At 39.6% G+C, this 26,229-nt stretch overlaps 1 protein-coding gene across 6 annotated transcripts in view; it reads right to left on the reverse strand.

Moving 5' to 3' along the window:
• Positions 1-26,229, reverse strand: part of BACH2 (BACH transcriptional regulator 2) — a 358,299-nt gene that overhangs the window by 223,608 nt on the left and 108,462 nt on the right. Inside the window, exon 1 of one of the 6 annotated variants that reach the window (XM_019655022.1) lies at positions 19,539-19,561. The exons of the other annotated variants lie outside the window; for them this stretch is intronic. The gene's annotated coding sequence lies outside the window, so the exon portion shown is untranslated. Of the gene's footprint in view, positions 1-19,538; positions 19,562-26,229 lie in introns of those variants that run through there. 6 annotated transcript variants of the gene reach the window in all.

A 26,229-nucleotide genomic window follows, 5' to 3' on the forward strand; every position in this document is an offset into this window, starting at 1 on the left:
CATGGGTCCATCTGGCCCCCTAAGAAATGCTTACAACATTATTGATTGTATTCTAATACATTTTAACATGGCAAACAAGCGATGTCTTGCAATATGAGTAGTTTGTTTCCAGAACAAATTATGCTCGCAAACCAAGGTATTACTGTATATGTAAATAATTAAATGTTCAAATGTTTCTTTTGTAAGTATACAGCCATTATACTTCTGAAGTTATTAACTTAAAACTGCACTATGCTTTGAGACTACCCCATACAATGTTTTCATTTTTGTAAAATAAAATGACAATCCCCCTGCCTTCCACTTGTGTGCTGGGGGTTGTGTGTGTGTTTTTATGACTGTATGTTTATATTACCGATTATATAAACATGGGAAAATATGGAAGGCTACCTGGGCAGGTAAAGTGGGAGGAGGGGGGAAAAGGAGGAGAGTGATACAGGCAAAAAAGGAAAAGTTAAAAAGAAAAAAGGGTACTAAAAAGTGTGTACGCTATTATCATACTTATGCATTGGTACAGAATCACTTGTATTGTATAGATATATAAAATGACATGCTTCATTTATTTAGTTTTATTTCTATTTATTTTTAATTTTTTTTTTAGCTGAGCCATCCTGCCGCTTGTTGGCAGCTCAGCAGCAGCTCTGCTAGAGCCGTGCATCGAACCGCTAGTTGCTCAGACCTCCCACTCTTGAGCGAGCTCTTAACCAACTGAGCCACTCGGCCGGCCCTGCTTCATTTATTTTTTAAGAAAGGAAAGAACCTTACCCCAACTACCACACAAAGTAAGCAGCAGGACAGCCAGAGCTCCTACCTAAGTCTCTGTGAACATGAGACCTAGGCTTTGAGCCACTCTGTGACCCTCACAGCTCACAGGGTGATTGCACTTTGATCTACCACCATGGCTGTGGGTCACGCTGACAAGACTCACCAGCCCTGCAACTGACAGCTTCAAGATGGTGCTCCAGACCATGACTCGTGGACCTGTGGAGCTCTTTTTGAAATAAGTGACTGTCCTTCAAACTCATCACTTCCAGGCTGGAGCAGTATAGCATGGTAGGTGCTGTAGATAGAGCTTAGTCACAAGCCTTTTGCTCAATGCTGACAACAACCTCTGTTCCACAGACATTTAATTTTAATCAGCACTGCTATCAAATTCTTATTGATCTGTTCATCTCCGAATCAAAGGCACCTTTTTCTCCCTCTCTCAGGTAAATTAGAAGTGGAAACATCTTGACGATCTCTAAACAAGCCATGTGCTTCCTTCTTCTAGCCCTCTCACATACTGTTCCCCCTATCTGGAATGCGCTTCCTCTTTTTCTCTGCATGAGAAACTCCTCTGCATTCTTCAAGATTCAGCTCAAATGTTGCCTCCTTCATCAAGGCTTTTCTACCTCTCCCAGGCAGAACTGCTTCACCCTCTACACTCCCACACCAGTTAGAACAGGCATCTCGCAGCAGTTCTCACTTTGGCTTTGATTATGGGTTTATCCCTACCATTTCTCACCCTTACCTTGCCCAGTGGCTAGCATGATGCTTGGTACATCACAGGCTCTCAAAAAATACATATATATCAGTTCCGTAGAACTATGAGTTTGAGAGCTTATTAATTCACAAGGTGAGTAGTAAGCAATAGGTCCAATATGAAGACAGATCTTCTATGCAGAGGGCCAAGAAGCCCTTGCCTTTACGTAATACCTATCTAAATCTCTACCAGGAAAGATGATACCACTCATACAGGTGTATCTTCATTCTTGCCTTTCGCAACAGCAGGACAAGCTGCTAAAAGTTCTGAAAACCCTTCAAATGTTGTCTTTAGGTGTGAAGCCACAGCTGGAGTGTGGTGTGTGTGTGTGTGTGTGTGTGGACACATATGGAATGCTTCTTCACTAATTCGGACCAACCTTGACCTCCTACGTGTGAGGTTATTTGCAGAAATAATAGTGGCTGATGTTTGTATAACACTTTGAATGTACTCGCTTTCAGAAGCATTATCAGATCTGTGATATGAAGCAAACAGCAAATCAATCAACCTGATGTGTTTATGTTGACACTGGTTCTGCAGTGGATCATCGTTTGTTGAGTTTGTGCCTGATTACGTGTCCATACCTGAAAATGCTGACTGACTGTAGGTCCCTGCTGTGAGAACCAAGATCTGTGAAATTCAAACATACCTAATAACAGGCATATGCCTTACTGTCAAACACAAATAAATTTAAGTGAGCTAAAAAGTTTTAACAAAAGCTAATAATTCTTGTCAACACAAGTGAACAGTATCCCAGTTAAGAAAAATGGCCATTTATTTGTTCCTATTGCCATCAATGAAATCAGGAAAAGCATTGGGCAAATCCATCTTCTGTCACCCTTAGATTTTAGGAGGGTACATTCAAACAGATGAAACTGATGTATTGAAGTAACTCATTCTACCCGACAGTTCATCCCGAGCAACTCCCAGGCTGCGTGTGCTGCCTGTAATCAGGATGTCTGGCTGAGTTCTGCTAGCTGTCAAGGTTTAATAAGCCAAGCTAGTTAATGAGTGATGGCTAGATTTCATTCCAAGACTTCACATCACCCATGAAGCAATTAAGCATGTGTCTCATGGTCTCCCACAGGAGTTTCAAAGGTGCCTTAGTCTACTAAGAGACAAAATTCAGGGTGGTTTGAGGGAAAACAAATAACATTTAACCATGAGAAGTAGAAGAGGACGCCTTCTCTCAGTGTCTGGGTTAGGAGGGGGATGTTGACAAATTTATTCTTTGTCCACATAACTTCTATTTCTTCTCTATTTGCCTGTCTTTCTGGAATTATAAAGGGCTCTTATGAGTTGTTTATATGAAACCAAGTACCCTGACCCACAGACAAGGTATTCCTGGAACTGCTGAAATAGCAAGCAAGATAATGATATCATTTTAGAAAGTGCCAGGCAAGACAGCTCTGATTAACCACTGACATGCTCAGCGGAGATATTTGTAAATAGAATAAATGTCACTTTAAAGTCTCCTCTTTATCTAGGCTCCCCTTTCCTGGTGTGTTGTTATTATTGTGACTATTTCCTCTTTAGATTCCTGCATGTAAGGAAGGTTGTTGGATGTAAGGGAATAAAATGCCTTTTTGGGGGAAAAAAAAGGGAAGTGTTCACAGAGATAATGGAATGATTCTGAATCTTGTCCAATATTCACAGGCAATCTTACTACCTTGCATAATCTCCCTCCATCTGCCTTTTCACATCCCCTCCCTACTATTTAGCCACACGGGGTTTTTCTATTCTGATGCTCATTCTCCACAAGAAACAGGACAGAGGTGAAGAACAGCAGGCTCCTTGGGGAAAGTGGCAGGGCCTGAAGAACTTTCCTCCGAAAGGATGGCTTCAGGGTGATCAGGCAACTCTTCCTTAGTGAGCTCCAGGGCAGGGGGCATATTTATCCTCCAGAAGGCGGGGACTGGTCTCTGTCACTCCCTGGAAACCCCTTCAGCTCCACCTGCTTCCAAGGTGCTTTAAGAAACACCAGCTTAGGCTTGAACGAGCATGAGCTCAAGCAGTTGTTTAGGGTCTGGCTAAAGGGGTGGCAAACAGATAGTTGGTGATTTTTCACAAGTAACCCCAACTTTCACAATGCTTGGGCCAAGACATCTCTTTTCAATTGTATGCATGACTTTAAACACCCTGAGCATTTGTGAGTGTGTTAGCTCGGTGGTCAGTGGCAGTATAGGGTGAGCTCTTCAGAGATGGAAGGAGTTAAGAGTACCCAATTAGCTACCAGAAGCTGAATGTCGGCCGGTATGAATGGTATGTAGCTGGGCATTTTTCCAAAACCCACGCCGTGGCTGCATATCAGGAAGACTGCTATAAACAAATGTGCATGTGTGCATGGAGCCTGATAAGTCAATGAGGAAAGATAGACACGGCACAGCCACCCAGCCTGAGAAAATATGCAGAGCCGCGTGAGTTTCCACTTTAGGTGAACAATAGCTCTGTTTCAGAAACAGGTCTGGATGGGCAGGTGAACAGTTAGAAGGAGTCTTTTACTTTTTATACATCAAACGACCGTTTCAGCAGACCAGAAGCTGGGTTCTCAACTTTCAAATTATCCTAACAGCACTAAATTATTTTAACACCACTAAAATTGTTTTATATAAAAACATAACAACAGCATGGTAAGTGAAAACAGCACAACAAAACTGCATATATAGAAAATTCTATTAGGCAAACTATATAATACCTTTAAGAAGATACATTAAAAATGCCACTAAAATAGGGCCGGCCGAGTGGCGCGATGGTTAAGAACTCGCTTGGGATGCCAGAGGGCCCTGGTTCGGATCCCACATATGAGGGCCAGTGACACTGCCCTCCGCAGCTGAGATGCTGAACAACAGCTCAACCTGGAGTTGGGCTGCCATGAGTCGCCGGCGACGGCGTGGGCTGCAGTCCCTGTGGCAGTGGATTGCCATGGGCTACCGTGTGTGGCCAGCAGCCAGCGTGAGCGGCCAGCAGCCGCAGTGAGCGGCCGTCCAGAAGCCGGCGACTGATCTGCCTCGCCAAAGAAGAGCGCAATGATGGTGCCAACTTGGGCCAGTGAAGCAACGTCCTCCACAACTAGATTGAAGAGCAAAACGATGGCAACTTGTCTGTTCCCCTTCCCCCAACTCCCCAGCACTGTTCCCATCCCCCCAATTCCCCAATAAAAAATCTTAAAAAAAAATGCCACTAAAATATAACACTGGATACTTTTCTCCGAGTGATGGGATTACACGTGATTTTTGTTTTTTCTTTATATGTTACTTTCTACAATAGCTTTTCTAAAGTGAACCTGTATTAGTTTCACAGTCAAGAAAAACACGTTACTTAATTAAAAAAAATTATCCCATGGAAAAACTGACATGAATAACCCATGGATGGGTGGAGGAAGATTGCAAAGGCACAAAATAGAACCATCCACAATGCTTACAGAATGTAAACATGAATTTGTCTTCATGTCTACACGCGTTAGTATCTTTTGTCTTACATTTCAACTCCCAGAGAGCAAAGGCTGTGTCTAATTCAGTGCAATGTTTGGCTTAATTAAAAATGCAGACAGAACGTTTTTTATGATGATTATGCAAATGCACCTGGTTCTTGTTCTTCCTGGTAGCTAGTCTGGAAAATTCCTTAGTGTGACTTGATGCCTGGACACAGAGACAGAATAAGAACATACATCCTTTCTCCCCCTTTCAAGCCCCTTTTAAGAACTACTTTTTCATAGAGAAGACTGGCCGTCTACAATATTTAAAGTGGAGAGAGAACAGTACTGTAATTTTTTCTGTCCTAGCCCACTTTAGTGTTACATAACGGACAGAATCCTAAGGACTAGCTTAGAGTTTGAACTCCATATTAATACAACTGCTGGCCTCACCACTGACTCAGCACCTGGAACTAATATAAAATAGAGACACAAAGAGTTGTTCCACTTAAGAAACCAAACCAAACCCAAACAGCAGTAAGTCAGCACTGGCATATAACACTGGAGCTGCAACCAGCTGAGCAGCTTCCATTTAAACGTGTTCTAGATCCCTCAAGGAGCTTCCCAATGATTCCCCAAAGCATAAGCAAGGTTGCTGTAACATGTGAAGTCATTCTCAAGATGTACCTTGACATCTATAATATAAACAGTAGCTTTTTAAATTTTTTTTTTTTTTTTTTAGTGCAGCAGCTTCAAGAAGATACAAAGAATTCTCAGTATTTGGAGCTAATATTCTTACTAAAAATTTTAAATACAATGCATCAAACTTGGCTGAAATGAGTCAGTTCCTTTCAAGATCATCATAAAATAGACAGGCAAATGTGAAATCCCAGGCACTTATTAAACTGAAACAGAGAAGTCACTTTTGAGAATTCTGTCATCACCCCTTCCCCACCCATTACAATGGCTAATATTTACCAAGTGTTCAGCAGATGTGATGTAAAGAAGTGTATATGGACATGATCTAACATAATCCTCAAAGGAGCCCTGGGAGGTAGGTGCTTTTATCGGCATTTTAAAGATGACAGGTTTAGGAAGAGGTTAGGGAGCTGGCCCAAGGTGTCACAGCTGCTCTGTGGCAGAGCTGGGATTTGAACCCAGGGTGCAAACTCTTAACAATTAACTTGACCACATGTTGACTTCAAGGAGCTAATGAAGTGTGAAATCAAAAGCAATGGAGAAACACAATTACGCCACTTTAAGTTTGTTGCATATACATAGTTGGTCTTCCCTATATTAAGCACGATGTCCTATTAAAAAAAGATTATAAACTCTGCCAACAAAAACCTCCTTAGGGAAACTAAGATCATTTACTAAAGTAATAACTCAAGTCTCTTACTGAGAACATGGCAATACTGAGGCTTGGGTGTGGTCACCTGAGAGATCTGGAGGAAACTTAGAGGCAAAACTTACCGAATTTTCTATTGCACAATAGAATCTGTGTGTGGAAAGCACCCCCTAAACGGAAGTATCTGTCAAAGTAAAAATAAACCCGGTTAACAGCATCTGAAAAATATATTGTGAGCAGGATTCACATTTCTCTCATTTGCTACAGTCCCTGCATGTATTTAGTTGTTTGGTCCTGTTTTTAAAAAGAAAAAAACAAAACACTTAACTTTTCAACTCAATCTATAAAACTCTGACAAGGCAAAACACCCATTTTGTAGGAATGAAGTGGAAGAAGCCAGCTGAGTGCTCCAACGAGTCTCTTCTGGGGCATTTACTTCCGCCAACTCACGGGTCACCAGAAGGCCAGGCCTACAGAGGGCTCCGTTTGGCACGAGAGAGAAATTGTTTGTATCTGTTCACATAGAGACGGCTCATTTCACCCCAAGTCATAAAAGCCAGACTTATCAATTTACACTGAAAAATATAATTTCCCAGAAGAGCATAATATTGGGGCCTGAGTATTATTATTTTTTAATTGAAACATTTACTGAGAGCCTAACATGGATTAGGATCTGTCCTATGCACTTTCACATTAGTGATTTCATTTAACTCTCATGACAAATCTTTGAAGTATTTTCTATGTACATGATAGATAGAGCTGAGGTGGCTGCGGGATTCAGCTGAGGTCATGCAGTTATAGGAGCAACAGAGCTTCCGGCAGAGCCCAATCCCCAATGTTGAGGCCAAAGGTCTCACTGTTGGGAAAATGTTAAGTTCAGAAGTGCTGGCAAAGGACCAGGTAATCTTAGGTGGGTGTGATCAAACCTATGGACTTAAAATGTATTGGCAACATATAGCTGCTAATTGGTTTGCAATAATCAGGGACATGTCTACAATTTTTAGGCTCCCAAACCCTTGTTGGTGGTTGCCACACAGACCAGCAGCCAGCTGTTGCTTCTGATATTAATGTTATGATTTCTAAAATTTTAAGTTCAGCTAACAGTATCTACATTTATTTTGATTTTTGTTGATGGGATACCAAAAAATGAGTAGATAAACCATAGATTTGTCTGAGTGGATTACCTTCTGGGAATTTTACACATAGCTAATCTCAGCCATTTTTATGTTGATATCTGAGAGTTTCAGTTTCAAGTGATGATATTTTCTGCCACTGTTCCTTGAAATTCAAATTTTGAGGGTGTTCATTATTTGGTACCTGGGCACTAATTTATTTATACCTATTAAAAATACATACATAAATATACATGATGAAAAACCATGTGCCTTACTGTGTACTCATTCATGACTAGAAGAGACACTGATAATTTATAAACCTACCCCAGTAAAAACTAAGGAAGAAAATATAGTTAATATATTTTATACTACTTTTTCGGTACCTACTGAAAAAGTTGATAGTTAAATAGCTATAATAAGGTGCTAAAATGAGAAAAATAACAACAAAAGGAGGCTTTCAGAGTACGTTTTCAGCATTAATTGACAAATAAATAAAATAAAATCAGTTTCCAAAGGCTAGCTCTGAACATTTTGCCTGCTCTTGACTTTAAATTGTGGCCTTGGCCTAGAAGATAAATCTTAGTAGTAATTGTTCATAACAACTTTGAAGACAAATAATATTACTGTGGCCTGCCATGATTTCTCCTTTCACAATTCCCAAAGAAAACAGAGCCCAGATGCTTAAATTTTAAAAAGAACTTGAAAGAGTAAATGGTTACAACACACACACACACACACACACACACACACACACACACACACACACAACATACTTCTATTTAGGCGTCAAAAGTAAATTTTTTAAATCCATCAACAGAAAAAGAGAAATATAATTTTTGGAGAGATGCAATAATGTAGGTAAACATCAATGACTTTTTGAAAGGCATATCTGAGCATCCAAGAAATGGTGTTTTTGTTTGTTTTAATGGAGTTGGGATTTTTCTGGAGAGTTCTATATTGTTTCAGTACAGTGAATGCATGGGTCACAGTCAAGAGTGGGCTTTCATTAGATCCAAACTAAACAGTTGGGTTGGGGGTGCTATTTAATTCTTCCTCTTCCCAACCAAAAGGGGGAGGTGCTGGAGTGCTTTTCTTATTCTCCCATCAGTTTATTTGCTGAGCAATAGGGTTCTTGCTTCAGACTGGCTAATCTGCTGAGCCATGACATATGTGAGAAGGCTCTCTGGCAGGACAACATGCTTACCATGCTGTAGGTGCTACAGCAAAATAAACGAAGCAGGAGAAACTCTATACATCACCTCACCTCTGGGCTTCTGCTTCCTCACTGTGGGAATCAGTCTATTAACACTGAACACCCTTTCAGTACAACATTCCAAGTGTATGAGATTCCAAAGAAGAAAGTGCTATTTTAAATGACTTTTTAAAACTACATCGCAGATAACTACAAGAAATTATCAAGCCTGAAAAAAAGTTCATTCATCACCAAAATGTAACTCACTTCTAACTGGTTGACTCTTTCTGCTTATCTGCTACTAACAGAATTTTGTCATCATTGATAAACATTTATTGAACATTTATTACATACAGAACACTCCGAGAACAGAGAAATAGTTGTAGACAATAAACACACTCCAACTTTCCCTTCCATGTCATACTGCACAAAGGAGACAGAATGCATTTATTTTCTCATCTATCCTGCCCATGACAACTCATCATGGGTTGATGAAATAATAATAATAATAATAATAATAATAATAATAATAATAAATAATAAAATTTATCAAAATCTAGAATGCTAAGGTTCAGGTCAAGATGGCGGAGTAGGGGCCGGCCGAGTGGCGCGATGGTTAAGAACTCGCTTGGGATGCCAGAGGGCCCTGGTTCGGATCCCACATATGAGGGCCAGTGACACTGCCCTCCACAGCTAAGATGCTGAACAACAGCTCAACCTGGAGCTGGGCTGCCATGAGTCGCCGGCGACGGCGTAGGCTGCAGTCCCTGTGGCAGTGGGTTGCCATGGGCTACCATATGTAGCCAGCAGCCAGCGTGAGCGGCCAGCAGCCGCAGTGAGCGGCCGTCCAGAAGCCGGCGACTGATCTGCCTTGCCAGAGAAGAGCGCAATGATGGTGCCAACTGGGCCAGTGAAGCAACATCCTCCACAACTAGATTGAAGAACAAGACGACAGCAACTTGTCTGTTCCCCTTCCCCCACTTCCCCAGCACTGTTCCCATTCCCCCAATTCCCCCAATAAAAAAATCTTTAAAAAAAAAAAAAGATGGCGGAGTAGGTACATTCTGTGCTTACATCCTCTCATGACCACATCAAAATTACAACTAAATTATAGAACAACCATCATTGAGATTCACCTGAAGACTAGCTGAACTAAAACCCTATACCTAAGGACATATAGAAGAAGCCATCTTGAGACTGGTAGGAGGGGCAGAGACACGGGATGGGCTGGTCCCACACCCACGTGTGACCATTAAAAATCAGGAGGGATATCTCAGCTGCAGAGGTCCCTCCTGGAGGAGCAAGGGGTCTCAGCCCTATACCAGGCTCCCCAGCCCAGGGTTCCAGTGCCAGAGAGAGAAGTTCCCATGAATTCTGGCTGTGAAAACTAGTGGAGATTGTAGCTGAGTGAGACTGAAAACAGCTGCAGTCCCAGGCAATTCTATTGAAGGGACCATGCACAGACTCACTCGCCAATGGATGTACTGGCTCTAAGCACCAGTGCTGGGGCAGCAGCTTGAAAGACGCCAGGGACATATGGGGAGGAACTGAGTTGTCTGGCTTCAGAGTGAGGGCTGAAGAGGCAGCTTTCTCCCAAATAGAAGAGCCAGCAGAAGCCATTGTTTCTTTGTAAGGCACTCCCTACTCCCAGTGTGCAAACGCAGGGAGCTACCATATCTGAGTCTCTATTAACCTGGCTGACACCGTTGGTTCTCCCTGCCCTGGGTGACTCCTGGAAACCCCACCCCACCCAACTTTTGGGCACATCCAAGCCACTTCCAGTGGCTTCTCCATATAAACAGTCTGTCTCCGCTCATGCTACAGATATTCCTAAAATCTCTCAAAGGTTCACAAAATCCAAGCAAGCAGCATCTGGCTTCAGTGAGTCCTATACCTCTTCCTGAGCACCCCTAAGCCTGGCACTAGCCATAACCAGTCTTAATTCATGGCTGTGCCTCTTGAGGCACCTCCAAGCCCAGTGTGGGTGGTGGCCATCTGTGGATTGCTTTGTGGCTCATGCCAGAAGGCCCCAGACAGCCTGAACTCAGCCTGCAGTGGGGTCCCTCCCAGGAGGCCCTTGGAACTGGCATGCCCAAAAGCCAGCTTTGGACCAAGCTTGAGCATCACCCAGCCCCCTCCAAGGACGACAAACCCAAAGGGCAGACTGGGCAGGCACCAGAGCCCTGCTAATTTGAATCATGCTTGGAGTCAGCCCCTGCACAACAGCTCCTCCACTGTAATCACGGCCAGTCCTTACAACTAATCGGCCCAAGGGTGAATCCTTCCCATTGATACGCCAACAGCAACCAAAGCTCAACTATAACAGGAGGGCACACAGAACCCACACAAGGGACATACCTGAAACATCCAGCTCAGGTGATCAGGGAGACTGTACAACTAGGCCCTATAAGACACGTACTATATAAGGCCACTCTACTAAGACCAGGAGGCATAGCAGCCCTACCTACCTACCTACTACATAGAAACAAATACAGGGAGGCAAACAAAATGGGGAAACAAAGAAACATGTCCCAAATAAAATAACAGAATAAAGCTCCAGAAAGAGAGCTAAACAAAATGGAGACAAGCAATCTTCTGAATGAATAGTTCAAAACACTGGATATAAGGATGCTCAATGATCTCAGGGAGAACTTCAACAGAGATTGGAAACATAAATATAGAGATGGAAAACATTAACAAGAACCAGTCAGAAATAAAGAATACAATAACTGAAATAAAGAATACAGTAGAGGGAATCAATAGTAGATTACATGAAGCAGAGGATCAAATCAATGATTTAGGAGGTAACAGAAAACACCCAAACAGAACAGCAAAAAGAAAAAAGAATCCAAAAAGAGAGAATAATTTAAGGTGCCTCTAGGACAACATCAAGTGTACCAACATTCACATTATAGGAGTACCAGAAGGAAAAGAGAGCAAGGAATTAAAAACCTATTTGAAGAAATAATGATGAAAAACTTCCCTAACCTGGTGAAGGAAATAGATATACATGTCCAGGAAGCACAGAGTCCCAAACAACATGAACCCAAACAGGCCCACAACAAGACACCTTATAATTAAAATGCCAAAGGTTAAAGACAAAGAGAGAATCTTAAAAGCAGCAAGAGAAAGGCAACTAGTTACTTATAAGGGAGCTCCCATAAGATTGTCAGCTGATTTTTCAACAGAAACTTTGCAGGCCAGAAGGGATTGGCACAAAATATTCAACGTGATGAAAACCAAGGACCTACAACCAAGACTACTCTAACCAGCAAAGTTATCATTTAAAATCGAAGGACAGATAAAGAGCTCCCCAGACAATAAAAAGCTAAAGGAGTTCATCACCACCAAACCAGTATTACAAGGAATCTTAGAGGGAATTTTTATGAATAAAAAAATAAAAAGATAAAAAATATAAATAAAATGGCAACAACTACATATCTATCAACAATTACTTTTAATGTAAATGGATTAAATGCTCAAATCAAAAGATAGGGTGGCTGAATAGATAAGAAAACAAGACTCTCACATATGCTGCCTATAAGAGACACACTTCAGATCACAAGACGCCCACATGCTGAAACTAAAGAGATGGTAAAAGATGTTTCATGAAAATGGAAATTAAAAAAATAAATAAATAAAGATGTTGGGGTAGCACTACTTATACCAGCCAAAGCAGACTTGAAAACAAAGGCTATAACAAGAGACAAAGAAGGACCCAGTAATCCCACTTCCGGGTATTTATCCAAAGAAACCCAAAATGCTACTTCGAGGAGATGTGCTCATCCATATGTTCATAACAGCATTTACAATGGCCAAGATGTGGAGGCAGCCTGGGTGTCTGTCAATGGATGAATGAATAAAGAGGAGGTGGTACATATTTACAATGGAATATTGCTTGGCCAGGAACGGGAATAAGTTCTTGCCACCTGCAGCGGCATGGATGGACCTGAAGGGCACTGTGCTGAGTCGAGTATGTCAGACAAAGGAAGACAGATGCAATGTGATTTTGCCTATATGTGGAATCTAAAGGACAAAATAAACAAACAAGACAGGAACAAACTCATAGATGTAGAGAACATTTTGATGGTTGCCAGATGGGAGGGGAGTTGAGAATTGGTTAAAAAAGGGAAGGTATTGAGAAGTATAAAGTGGTTGTTACAAAGTAGTTATGGGATGTAGGGTATAGTATAAGGAATATAGTCAATAATAGTAATAACTATGTATAGTGCCAGGTGGGTACTAGAGTAGTCGGGGATCACTTCTTAAATTATATAAATGTCTAACCACTATGCTGTATACTTGAAATTAATATAAAATAATATTGAATGTCAACTGTAATTGAAAAATTAAAAAGGGGTGGGGGGAAAGGTGAAGGGGAATAAGAGGTTCAAATTTCCAGGTATAAAACAAATAAGTCATGGGGTTGTAATGTACAACATAAGGAATATAGTCAATAACCTTGTGATAGCATGGTACAGTGCCAGATGGTTACTGGACTTACCATGGTGATCATTTTTAGGTATATAAATGTTGAATAACTATTTGTATGTGTACGCCTAGAACTAATATAATATTGCATGCTAGCTATATTTTAATAAAAATCTCTTTTAAAAAATGAATGCTAGAGTCTCTACAGACTCCAGGGATAATCTGGCTTGTTGATTTCTTTGTGTGCTGAAGCCCCAACAATCTGATGTAATAAAGCTATCAACCAGTCTCTCCAGAAAAATGCGTATGCACACCAAATACTGGATTCAATTTCTAGCATTTTACACCCCCTGAAGCCAACCCAAGCTAAGACACTAGACTAGGCTAACAACTCCCAAACTACTCCCACTGCTTCATCACACCTATGGAGACACCAAGTTTCAAACAGGTGATGTGACTTGGCCACAGTCACACAGCAGAAACCATGAACAGACTAAACGGGATGAAACTGAAAATGAAGTTTTTGAAGGTGCAGACACCTCTCAAAACTCTAAATCATCCTTTTCATCAGAAGTCAGGCTTATCATGTTGCTAGGAAAGGTGAAAAGGTGAAATGTTTTGAGAAGAATATACCTTTCTTTTATCTTAGGGTTCTAGCTGAGCTTCTCACTGGAAAATAGGCAGGTTTTCTTTATCTTGCCCTCAGGCCAGGCCCACCCATGGTTTAAGGCTGCCTTTTTTCTGTTTGCCTCAGCAAATCAATAAAAGCTGCATAACCTTGGCACATTCAGAAAGGGGACATGTGTGAGAGTATGAATTAGAAACCAGTTTTCACGAACCTCACTTGAGTTTTAAAGAATTCCGTTAGTCACATAATGGATGTCTGAATCATAGGCTGCTTATTTATTTAAGAAGTGGTCATTGACTAGTGTTAGCAGATTTTAGAGACCTGCTTTAATGATTAGATGGTACTCATTTCCAACTACTACATAAACTTGTTCATTTGCAAATGACTTGTTCTTTGAAGAACTAAAACATTCATCCTGGAGTTGCATTTACTTTTGGCTTATCAAATTCATTTAATATATTTCAAATTCAATTCAGTAAAATTCTCTTATGAGGCAATGTGACAGAATGAAAATAAATATGCATGGGTTTTGGAGTCAATAAAATCTGAATTCGAATACTGGATCTTCTATGATCTAGACATGTGATATTGGGCCCATTACTTGAGCATCTCTGAGTTCATCCATCTGTAAAGTGGGCATAATACCACCTACTTTGCAAGTTGGTTGTGAAAATTAGCAATAATATAATGTATAGTAAAAGGAGCTAGTGTAATATCTGGCAAACATTAGGCACTCAATAAAATGGTAATAGTTAAAATATAGACATACCTCAGAGATATTGTGGGTTTGGTTCTACCATTGCAATCAAGCAAATACAGTATCACAATAAAGCGAGTCACACGAATTTTTTGGTTTCCCAGTGCATATAATAGTTATGTTTATACTATACTGTAGTCTATGAAGTGTGCAATAGCATGTCTAAAAAAACAACGTACATAACCTAATTTAAAAATACTTTAGTGCTAAAAATGCTAACCATCACCTGAACCTGCTGGAATAATGGACTTAACTTGACACAGGGTTGCCACAAACCTTCAACTTGTAAAAAACCCAGAATCTGGGAAGAGCCATAAAATGAGGTATGTTTGTAATGGTTAGTTATCAAATATATTCAAAGGATAAATATCCTAAACCCTTCTCCAAAAATCTGAATTCATAACATCTAAATGAGTGAGGATTTAATTCATTCTTAAAATGACTCAAATACTTGCTTTAGTTTATTTTGACATATTAAAAACTATAACCACTAAAAATTAAAAGGTGATTTTCAAGTGACTATCTTTATTAAAATACTACTGTCAGCTTTTTGACCAAAAGGAAATCTATAGTATCGTTGATGGGTTTTAAATCATTAGATAACATCAGTGTTTTAAAGTAACAGAACAATAAAACAGCAAGAGAATGGTTTCTTGATATAGAACTTCATGACTAAAACCTTAAATTAAATATTATGGTTCAGTATTAATGTGTTTTCACACTACTCACCAAGTTTTCAGACTGCACCTACTTATCATTTTCAAATTGCCATCACTATCTTTTCATGGAAAATTTCTTATAAATTACTTTGAGAAGCCAAAAATTAACAGTGGAAATTTTTTTCTGGAGTCCTTTTTTAGAATAAACCTATTCAACAGGCAAATCAAAATAATTTTTAGCAGTTCTAAATGTAGAAAATTCATGACTTCTTATTGTAATTGAAAAGGAACATATAAAGCAATCACTTAGTAACTTACAAAACCCACATTTCAACTTTTGAAATAATGACTAACCTGATAGGAGAGACAAGACTTTTATAATAAAATATTATAAAGTCTAGCCATTTGAGATAAGCACAGCAGATTATATAATTGTCCTCTACACTCAAAATTTGTTTTTTTCTCTTTTGTATGCATATCATTTTTTCAGTAATCATAGAACATATTACAAAAAAAAATCATGCAGGAAATCATTCTAACCACGAGCTAAAATTCTGGCCAAGAGTAAAACCTCATTAACTTGGATTTCACTAGTTTCATAAGGAGAAAAGGTGCCCATTAATAGTGTAAATAAAATTCTCTTGGGAATATATTAGATACCGTATTTTGCCATGTATAATGCACACTTTTTGGCTCATATTTGTGAGGGAAAAAGAAGGATGTGCATTATACATGGGTAGTGCTAATTCCATATCTATATAAATGTTTTTAATTTTTAAATTTATGCTTATGAGTTAAAAGTGTAACTCTAGAAATCAATAACAATATCCATATGCAAAATAATACCCTGGAATATGATAATTAGTTTTGTTGAACTTATGATGAACTTGCAACAAAGAAGAGTTCTTGGCTTTCTATGCTGCATAAATATCGTAAATTTGTTACTGGTAAATAAAATTTCTTGTACCTTGTATCTGTTCTTGTGTTTTGTACTTATTTGTTACATAAAACTTCTTGTACCATAATGCTAAAAAATAAATGCTAAAATTCCTTTATAATACAAAAACAAGTACCTAAATGTAAGCAAATGAAAATTTGAATTAAAAAAATTAAAACAAAAGATTTTTTTTCCCTAAAAGTTTGGGCCAAAAACTGGGTGCACATTATACACAGCAAAATATGATACTTCAGAAAACAAAACAGTAAGTCTTAGGCACTCATTTACACATAAATACTTGGAGTGTTCCTTGAAAAGCATTCCTAGTCATGCTAGAATGGGATTTTCAAACTTGGATATTCTTAAAACCTCTTTCAGTGCACTGTGATAGGCACACTGAGGATCACTGGCAGATAAGGGATACACATGACAGCTTTTCTTAGAAAGATGGAATGGCTCATGTGCACATATATGTGTCTGAGGCCATTTTGCAGTCACTGCTCAGTCAGGGACTATATTTCCCAGGCCCTTGCATTCAGGGGGAGCCATGTGACTACTTCTCACCAATGGAATATGAAAAGATGTTGAGTCACTTCAAGGCTAAGGTGATTAAGAAGTGAGTGTTCTGTTTCATGCTTTCTTTCCCTCCCACCAGGCAGATGCAGATAGTCATTAGCCTCAAAAGATGGCGTGACGAGGTGCAGTGTGTCCCACCCCTCCAAATTTGTATGTTGAAGTCCTGACCCTCAGAAAGTATCCTTATTTAGAAATAGGACCATTATGGATGTAGTTAAGATGAGGTCATACTGGACTAGGTTGGGCCCTAATCCAAATTACTGGTGTCCTTATAAAAAGGGGAAATTTGAACACAGAGAAGAATAGAGGGAAGACAATCTGAAGAGACAGGGAGAAGGCAGCCATCAATAAGCTAAAGAGAGAGGCCTGGAATAGATCCTTCCCTCACAGCTCTCAGAAGGAAGCAAGCCTGCCCGACTTTGGTCTTAGACTTCCAAGCTCCAGAACAATACATTTCTGTGATTTAAGGCACCCAGTGTGTGGCACTTTGTTACAGCAGCCTAGAAACCTAATATAGATAATAAGGCCAGAGATGGAAGGAGCCTGAATTCAGGATTCCTGAATTACTGATGAATAAAAGTACTTCATTGATCAGAAAGACCTATGCTTGATTGATACTTAGCAATAGAGGAAACTTTCATTGTATCAAACCACTGAATTTTGAGGACTTATTCATTATAACAGCTTAATTACCTAATATAAGATTTAATTAAGTAATTTAACTGGCAAGTAATTTTTTAAAGCTATTTACATTAAAAAAATGGATATAACACAGAGAACAATATAACACCCATGTAAATTTTTATAATACAAAGGAACTGCAATGAAAATCTGAGTTTACAGGAAGATATTTTGGCATAATTATCCCTAATCCTCCCCAGATACAAATTTACCCTCCTCTGCCAATAGAAGTAGAATTTCTTCAAGAATTTTAAATAAGTCACAACAATGTCGAGGTTGTTATACATAGTTTAAATTATGTTATACTTCACTTAAAAATTTTGTTGCAAATTCAGAAGAGCATTTCTCCCAAGTGGCCCAAATGTGGTTTTACTTGGGTATTAAGGACAAGAATACTGTAAAACAAGGTCTCAGCTTTTTCTAAAGTTCTCCATTAATATTATTTTTAATCAATCTGAAGATAAGTCACTATGTAACACCTTCTGTCATCAAATATAGACAAAAAAATGTACTTTTTTATTATGCGGTAACTAACATGGAATCAATACACCATTTTCCAATTTTTGCTTTCTTTTCCTTTTTTTCTCTGCATGATGAAAAAGTAGAAGGAGAGATATCCTAGCTAAGACGTGGAGTTGTAATTCAAAATACCTCAAAAGCTGAGCTGGCAATTGGGTTCTCCTGTTTACAGAAAAGCTAGGATGATTCAGCCTGAGCTCAGAGCTCAATTTAGGTCACAGCATCTGGATTCAAAACACATGTGAGATGTGGCAGCAGGTTTCCAGGTCATGACTGATCCCAGGCGGAGACTGGAGACCACTCACCAGAACAATTGCAAATGGAGAAAATGCCCAAGGGAAAGAGAAACCTCAAAGGTGTTTGGAAGAGCTGGCCACTGTCAGCTCACTCCAGCTGCCAGGTAGCATCAGCATTTCCTGCAGCATGCAGGTGCTGGAGAGTCCAAGGGTAAAGTGGCCAGAGGATGACACTGAATAGTCCCCTAGTCAGTTTTGTCACAGTCAGAAAACACCCCTTACCAATGACTTGTTTCCTGAAGTAGCCATTGTTGAGATTTAAACTATGGGAATCTGCTAATAAAATGGAAAACCTTACAGAGCCCACACTTCCTGCTAAGATGGGTGCTTAACTTTGCTTTGTTTCAAAGAGAAAAACTGGGGTAAATAGAAAGGGAAAAAAATTTCAATGCCATAATTTCCCCCCACCCCCCCACTCCGGAGAGAAGAAATCATAGCCACAGTAACTATAATATAGGCTACACAATGGAAAACAACAACAACAAAACAAAAACAAGGAAAAATAGTAGCACAAAATCTTCCCAGCCCAATTTTATCTCCATCAGAATTCATCTTGCTCCTTCCTAATTTTCCTTGGATGCGATATATCCAGAACGTTGGTGATTTTGCAGCTATGTATTTTATGTGCACGAAAAAAACCACTTCCCCTGCTGCTTTCCTTCCCCTTCCCCCTCTGCCTCTCTCTCCTCCTTGTCTCTTTGTTGTGAATGTCAGGGCTGTCAGTGTCACAGTCTGACATGATTAGAGTTTCTGACATTACACCAAGAAGCAGCCGGAGAGCAGGAGAGTGGGTGGAGGGGACAGGCGTTAGGATGTGCAGCCAGACACAAGTTAAGGGAAAAAAGCAGCCCCACCTTTTCTCTCTGAGGTTCCTTGATTACAGGGCAACTTATAAATCACCCTGGATTTCTCTCATTTATCCAATTAGTCCGCTTTCCTGCTCCTATGTAGATGCCTAAGGTGTGGATCTATTCTGTGAGATCAAAGTCAGTGGCTCCAATAACAGATAAGACAGAATTCGTGATTCAGCAGATTCTAAGGCTGTGAAGTGTGACAATCGGGCGCACTCTGGAAAGATAGCACCAGTCCATTTCGAGTATCGATTCGCTGCACTTTGTCACTCTAATGATGTTATCTCATTAAAAGAGATAAATGCCCCACTGTTCTTCCAAGAGCATCTGCTTCTTACTCTTCTCTCTTTTTTCAACAGCACGGCTCTCAGCAGCAGCACATTAAAATCAAATTGAAATCCAATGCAAGGCTTGGCGACAGAGCTGCTTACCGAGGCTTCTTTTTAATTGCTTTTTCCTACTCTCGACCCTCTTCCAGCTCCCCCACAACTGATCCAAGATGTCATCCACAGAAACAAGCAATATAAAGAGAAACAGATGTAGAAAGGAATCATGATGGGAAGCATTTATTGAGGGACTATTATGTGAAGCCTCCACTGTGTCAACATTTAACTTACCCTACCACGACCTTGCGAGGTAAGCAGAACAATGCCCCGTCTGCAAATGAAGAAATGGAGTTGGATGTTAAGGTGCTTGCCCAAGTTTACAAAGGTTATGATGGGCTGAGCCACAGTTTGAACAAGGGTCCATCCAATGCAAGTCCTTTTTTTTTTTTATCCCCATTTTCATTCATGGACTAGATAAGTAAATATGCCTGCAACTAGATTAGAATAGGTGAAAACATACAAAAGGTGGTGGCAATTATTCTTCAGCCTGCTAAAGCCCAGGAACATAATGCCATAGGCAAAGGAATGGTTTTGTTTCAACAGATTTCTTATTAAATAAAAAAGGTAGCAATTTTCCATAATGAATGTTTTATACATTATTCCTTTGTGTATCAGGCCTCTAAAGTACACATTATTAAAGTCTATTAAAGTCTGTATTTAGCAGCATTACTAATGTGCCTTTGGGGAAATTATTACAATGAAACCGCATCAGTCTTTCACAAAATTTCAATTGGTTAATATTCCTCTTCTGATCTTCAATACACATGTCTATTTTTAGCTATAATCAGACCTCATCTGAAATGCCGTAATCCCAGCCTAGAGCTGTCACAACAAATTGTTTATGGGTTGGATTTAAGATATAACAAGAGACACAGATATTGCTCATTTCGACTCAAACTTTTTTTTTTCATAACTTGTTGCAGTTTTCCTACTGTTCTAATTAACAGGTGCTCTTTGCACACTATGATATGTGATGACACTTGAACTCTCTGGCAAGAGTTGATTATCTTAACTAATTGCTTATATTTATATCTAATTGAAACTAGCCTCTCAAGATAATGCCACTTTATTAAAGTCTGAGGGTGTTAAGAAGTTACAAAACTATTTCATAAAAATAAGAGAAAGAAAGAAAACCAAATAAACCAGAAGAACATATAAACTGTGATTAATCAAACCTAAATGGTCATTTATAAGAGACTAGAAATATGTGTCTTCTGTACATTAGCTGAGGAATTTCTACAAATTACATTGTTTTAATTCTCTACATAGGCATCTCTCCTTCTCTATCTAGTACATCTCTTAATTTTATCATATAGTATGAGTTCTTTTTTTCTAAAAAGGAAGCCAATGATGCACCTATATTCAAAAGCACAACGTTCTCTGAAAACATCTTACAGAAAACAATAATGTTGGGCTTATTTTACAAAGACAAACGATAATAGGAAACTGGAAAGAATACCAGAAACCAGCTACACATTATAAGAATTCTAATCACAAAAATGGAGGGGGAAAAAAAAAGCAGTTTAAAATATTAGGTACTCAAATTAATAAACTGGGTTGGAAGCAATCTCTCAGTTATGTATTTCCCTTTATACACAGCAATTCCGCTGTTTGAGATGACACATTCCACAAGTCAGGCAAATGGAGTTGACTGTTAATATTCTAAACATGAACAAGCCACCGATTCACAAAGTAGTCATGTTTCTAATCACCAGCTCACTAAATAGGATGTCACTTGACTGTATCCATCAAGGGCTACTAATTGAGAGATAAAGGGCAGAGCAGAGGACTTAGAAGGAAGACACAAGCAACCCTCTGCAAGACGCACAAAGGCCAGAATCCACCGGCCTCTTTGTTACAGGGACCCAGACACCACCAGCATCAAAGAAAGAGGTCATAGCGCACATCACGTGTCCAGAGGGCCTGTCTCATCATGCTGTGGGGCTGTGTGGGCTTAGCTCAATATGCTGATGCAGAACGAGAACCCAGCAGTTCAGTCAGCATTCAATTACAGCTCTACATGAAGGCTGGCACAGAGCATTTGTCAATTTAAAAAAAAAAAGGCAAAACATGTTTTAATCAAGGAAATCCTAGGCACTCCTCTTTAAATTCTCAAGAAATAAGGATCAACAGGATTCCAAGCCTGACTATCACGCTGTGTGTGAAGTGCCACGAAAAAGTATAAAGTGGACGGAGTCATCCTCTTTCTTCCAAGTGAAACCTGTTTTATGGTCAGTTGCTGTGACCACATTTCAAAGAGCTTATCATGATTCACAGCTGGGTCTCTCAGATGTGAAATTATATCACAGTCGTGCCATAACATATCCCTTCTGCTGCTCTGGGGCCATTATGGTCTTACACCGAAGTCCAGCCTTTCTAACTCTGAAGGCTTAATTTACCTCCTACCTGTTCAGATTCTCCTTCACCTTTTCTGACATGATCAGGAGCTGTTAAATCAGGCCATGGACACCGTCACTCTCCAGCCCAGGCACTGCCATCCATGTTCATGTGACTACTGCAGTGGGTGGACACGGTCTTGGGGCTGGAGCCAACTCCCAGGCGTCCAGCACAATCATTCATCTGATGCTCAAATTCTCGGTCCAGAAAGGTTCGGATTTTCATCTTACACCCTGGACCATGAAGACTGCTTTTCAGAGAAGTAGGCACCAACCACTGCCCACCATGAGCTGCTCTGAGATTCAGAGGTGAGCACGTCCCCGAGAGACCAACTAAAACGGGGTAAGAAGAAAGGAGGAGGAGCCTTCGGACTGAAATAGAAGCATTGATGTTGCTTCCAGAGTAGAAATAACTGTATAAAGAGATAATTCTAAATAATTTAGGATGCAATTCTCAAATAGCATTTATATGCCACATCACACACATGTTGAATACATGCATATATTTTAAGGACAAATGATCATAACATATTCAGTTAATTCTTTCAAATTTGTCTTCTCCCTACTTCATACCAAACCAACCATCTACTGGACTACATGGTTATTTTTATTTTAAATCTGCATTCCCATACCTCTCAGAAGGGAATTGTAGTCCTATTTTTGTCCTAAAACTTCACTGAATTTCTCCCAGTGTGATACACACAGGAGGGGGGCTGGAGGTCTAACTGCCATTTCCATCTACCCCACGTCAGCAGAATTGGACTTACATGTCACATAGGTGCTACACTGGCCTTAAGCCCAAAATGTTCCACTTAATCCTCACAAAGTCCGAAAACTGAAGTTTCTAAAATAAGGACTAAGGGCAGTTTTTCCTTAAAGGTGGAAAAGGTGAGAAGAGAAGTGCTACAATGTGCAGGGCAGTCACTGCTCAGGGCCCAGGGTCCAGCCGCTTAGAGTAAGGACTCCCAAATATAGGACATAGGAACAGTCTAGCTCCATGGTTTTCAGACTCCTGTCTCAGGACATGCTTAGAAATTATCGCAGACCCTAAAGGGCTCCTGTTTATGTCAGTTATTTCTATCAATGTTTGCCGTGTTCAACACCAAAACTGAGAAATTTGGGGAACACAAAAACAGAAGCACACATCCCAACAGCCGTCACAGAAACAGCGTCATTGCATGCTACGTAGCTTCTTGAAAAACTAGACTGTATACTCAAGAGAGTGGAAAGGCAAATGTCTTGGTATTATGAAAATAGTTTTGATCTTGCAGGTGGCCTGTGAATGGACCTCACCCCCAGGGGTTCCCAAACCATAGTTTGAGAGCCACTGGCTTAAATCTGTACACATAAAAAATGTCTGAACAGCTGAAAGAAGAAATGATACATACCAAGTAAGAAGACATAATGACCACTTAATGCTTTTTGAGCCAATGAATAAAGGACTATATCTTTTTCTAGAGTACTTCTCTACTTGCGCCCAAAGCGTTAGTATATGAAATTGATCCATCCTGGTAATACATAGAATAAAATAACTTGTGAGTCCAAAACTCTGTTTTCACCAAAGGCTCTCGTTTTTTCTCTCTGCCCACTAAATATCTTCATCCTGTTGCATCTCAAAGTAAAACAGCTAAAATACTATTTATTTAAAAATATTTGCTTTTTTTCTGATTGTTAATCATATACATAACTATTTATTGTAGGAGAGTTGAAAATAATGAAAAATATTTTTTTACAAAAAAGAAACAAAAGCATCCCATGTACCTACCCTCTGAGAAAAGCACTGCCAACATTCTGGGCAATTTCCTTCCCATCTTTTTATCATGCGTACTTTAAAAATACAGTGAAATTCATATCTTAAAGATAATTGTATGTCTTTTATTTTAAAATATGATTTTAGTGTGAGAAAAACACACTGCTAAAGAAAATTTAGGGGCCAGCCGAGTGGCGCGATGGTTAAGAACTCGCTTGGGATGCCAGAGGGCCCCGGTTCGGATCCCACATATGAGGGCCAGTGACACTGCCCTCTACAGCTAAGATGCTGAACAACGGCTCAACCTGGAGCTGGGCTGCCGTGAGTCGCCGGCACGGCGTGGGCTGCAGTCCCTGTGGCAGTGGGTTGCCATGGGCTACCGTGTGTAGCCAGCAGCCAGCGTGAGCGGCCAGCAGCCGCAGTGAGCGGCCGTCCAGAAGCCGGCGACTGATCTGCCTCACCCGGGAAGAGCGCAATGATGGTGCCAACTTGGGCCAGTGAAGCAACATCCTCCACAACTAGACTGAAGAACAAAATGACAGCAACTTGTCTGTCCCCCTTCCCCCAATTCCCCAGTACTGTTCCCATCCCCCCAATTCACCAATAAAAATCTTAAAAAAAAAAAAATTTAGAACATAGAAGCAAAAAGAATATAACACTCAATATTTTGCAATCTTTTTTCTGTGGGCAGACGTGTACCCTTTTTAAAAAGTGAAATAATGATCAAACTATACATACATTGTTATGTAACTAGTTGTCTTCACAATGTATCTAGAACATCCTTTTATGTCATTAACTATTCTTCTATCCCTTGTTGGCAATTTTTATTTATGGCTGTACCATGGTTACTACCTTTTAAAAATTACTATTATAATAATATGATAAATATCTTGGCTAAATTTTTATATGCATTCATGGGAATTTTCTTTGAGTAACTATTCTAGAAATTGAGTTTCTGAGTCAAAAGGAGTGTGTATTTTTGAGGCTTTGGTACATATCATTTAAATCCTCTTGACAAATGTGTGTTCTTTCACTGTGTATGAGAGAGCCTGGTATTCTCATTCCTACTTTCACTGAGTAAATTTTACAAATCCTCACCAATTGGATAGGTAGGAAATGCCATCTCATCATTTTAATTTGCATTTCTTTGATAATTGTTAAGATTGAACATTTTCTTATATGATATTTAGTGATCACATTTCTTTTTTTATTGTTTTTGTATTTCTGTTCTTTCCCTATTTTCCATTAAAATAATCTTGATCTTATTAATTTGTAAGAATGCTTAATAAATGAGCTAAGTTAACTGTCTGTCATACATGTTGTAAATACTGCCCCGGCTTGTCTTGTCTTTGAGGGGTAGTTCAGAATGTCTTTTGATGGAAAGAAATTGTCAGGTTTGACATTATCAAATACATTTTCTTCCTTTATAATTTTTGCCACCAGAAATTAATAAGGCCTTCTTTAGTCCAAAATCACTTAATCTTTATTTGTATTTTCTTCCATGTCATTTGTTTTGGAAGTGTGTGATATTTCTTCAAAATCTGCCACAAGGGGGACTTGGCCATGGCCTTCGGAAAAACAACAGTGGAGACTCATTAATCGTAGTCTGGTCACTTGGTGAAACCACCAAGAGTGTCCTAGAAAGGGGAAGAGGGAGATCTTCCATGTTTATTCTATGCCAATTCTTTATACTGTATCTAGTAGCTCTGTTAATTTGCTCTTTCAGTGAAAGAAGTTTAAAATGGAAAAAGTTTTTACATTAAGTTTATGTTTACGTATTAAACCTCTGGGATGTGATGACTCTCTCCTCCTCGGCCAGAACGGAAGCTTCGGATGGCAAAACCCTTTCTTTTGTTCACTGAGGTACTGCAAGCACAGTGCGGGGTACACAGCAGGCCCTTGATAAACACATGATGGAAGAGAGCTGATCTTTAACCAGGTAGAGTTAGGTGTATGCCACGTGCTGGGTGGGAGGGCCAGGGCTAGTGAGCTCTGGGCTTCGTTGCTTTGCATTACAGAGGCACAACGTAAGAAACAAAACAAAACAATACAACCTCTAAATGAAGGCAAAAACTAAATTTCAGTTTTACTTTTTAGTTGACTGTAGAGATATTGATCTGAGTGTAAAGGTGAAAGTGCCTCAAGCCTGGCACAGTAGGATACGGGGCTGAATACTGGAAAATAATCAGAGAAAAAAAATTCGGTTGGGCAGATAGTTGGCAAAACACAGGCATCCACCTACCAAGAGTGGAGACACTACCTTACTCCATTTGACACTGTGACATTTGTCCAAAGCAATAACAACCAGATCTGGCTGTACTTGAACAGAACAAGGAAGAAACAGTCCTCAAGAAGATTTATTTTCACTATGGGAAGAGGAAGAGAAGTATTCTGTGTAATAACATAAAAATCAATTATTTTTCCATCAAATGGGGTGTCCTCATAAATTCAAGGCAGAGAGTGGCACGTGATATGCCTTCATGACAACGATGACCACGAGGGAAAGAGTTTAGGATCATAATTCCAAGGTTGCTTCTAGGAAGAGAGGTTTTTCAAGAGTAGAACAACTGTTCCTGTTAGTGTGCTTTTGTGAACTTACATAGTGGTACGTAACGAAGGTACATCGTCCTGTCCAATTTGCTTCTCCAAAATCCCATCGGGTCCAACCTGCTTCCCATTAAAATCCTCTCTTTACAGCATAATAACATATAGATAACACAAATAAATACAAAACAATCTTCAATGGCAAGATTTAATAATATATATATATATATAT

This window comes from Hipposideros armiger, unplaced genomic scaffold (assembly GCF_001890085.2).
Source record: "Hipposideros armiger isolate ML-2016 unplaced genomic scaffold, ASM189008v1 scaffold_234, whole genome shotgun sequence".
Lineage (NCBI taxonomy): Eukaryota > Metazoa > Chordata > Mammalia > Chiroptera > Hipposideridae > Hipposideros > Hipposideros armiger.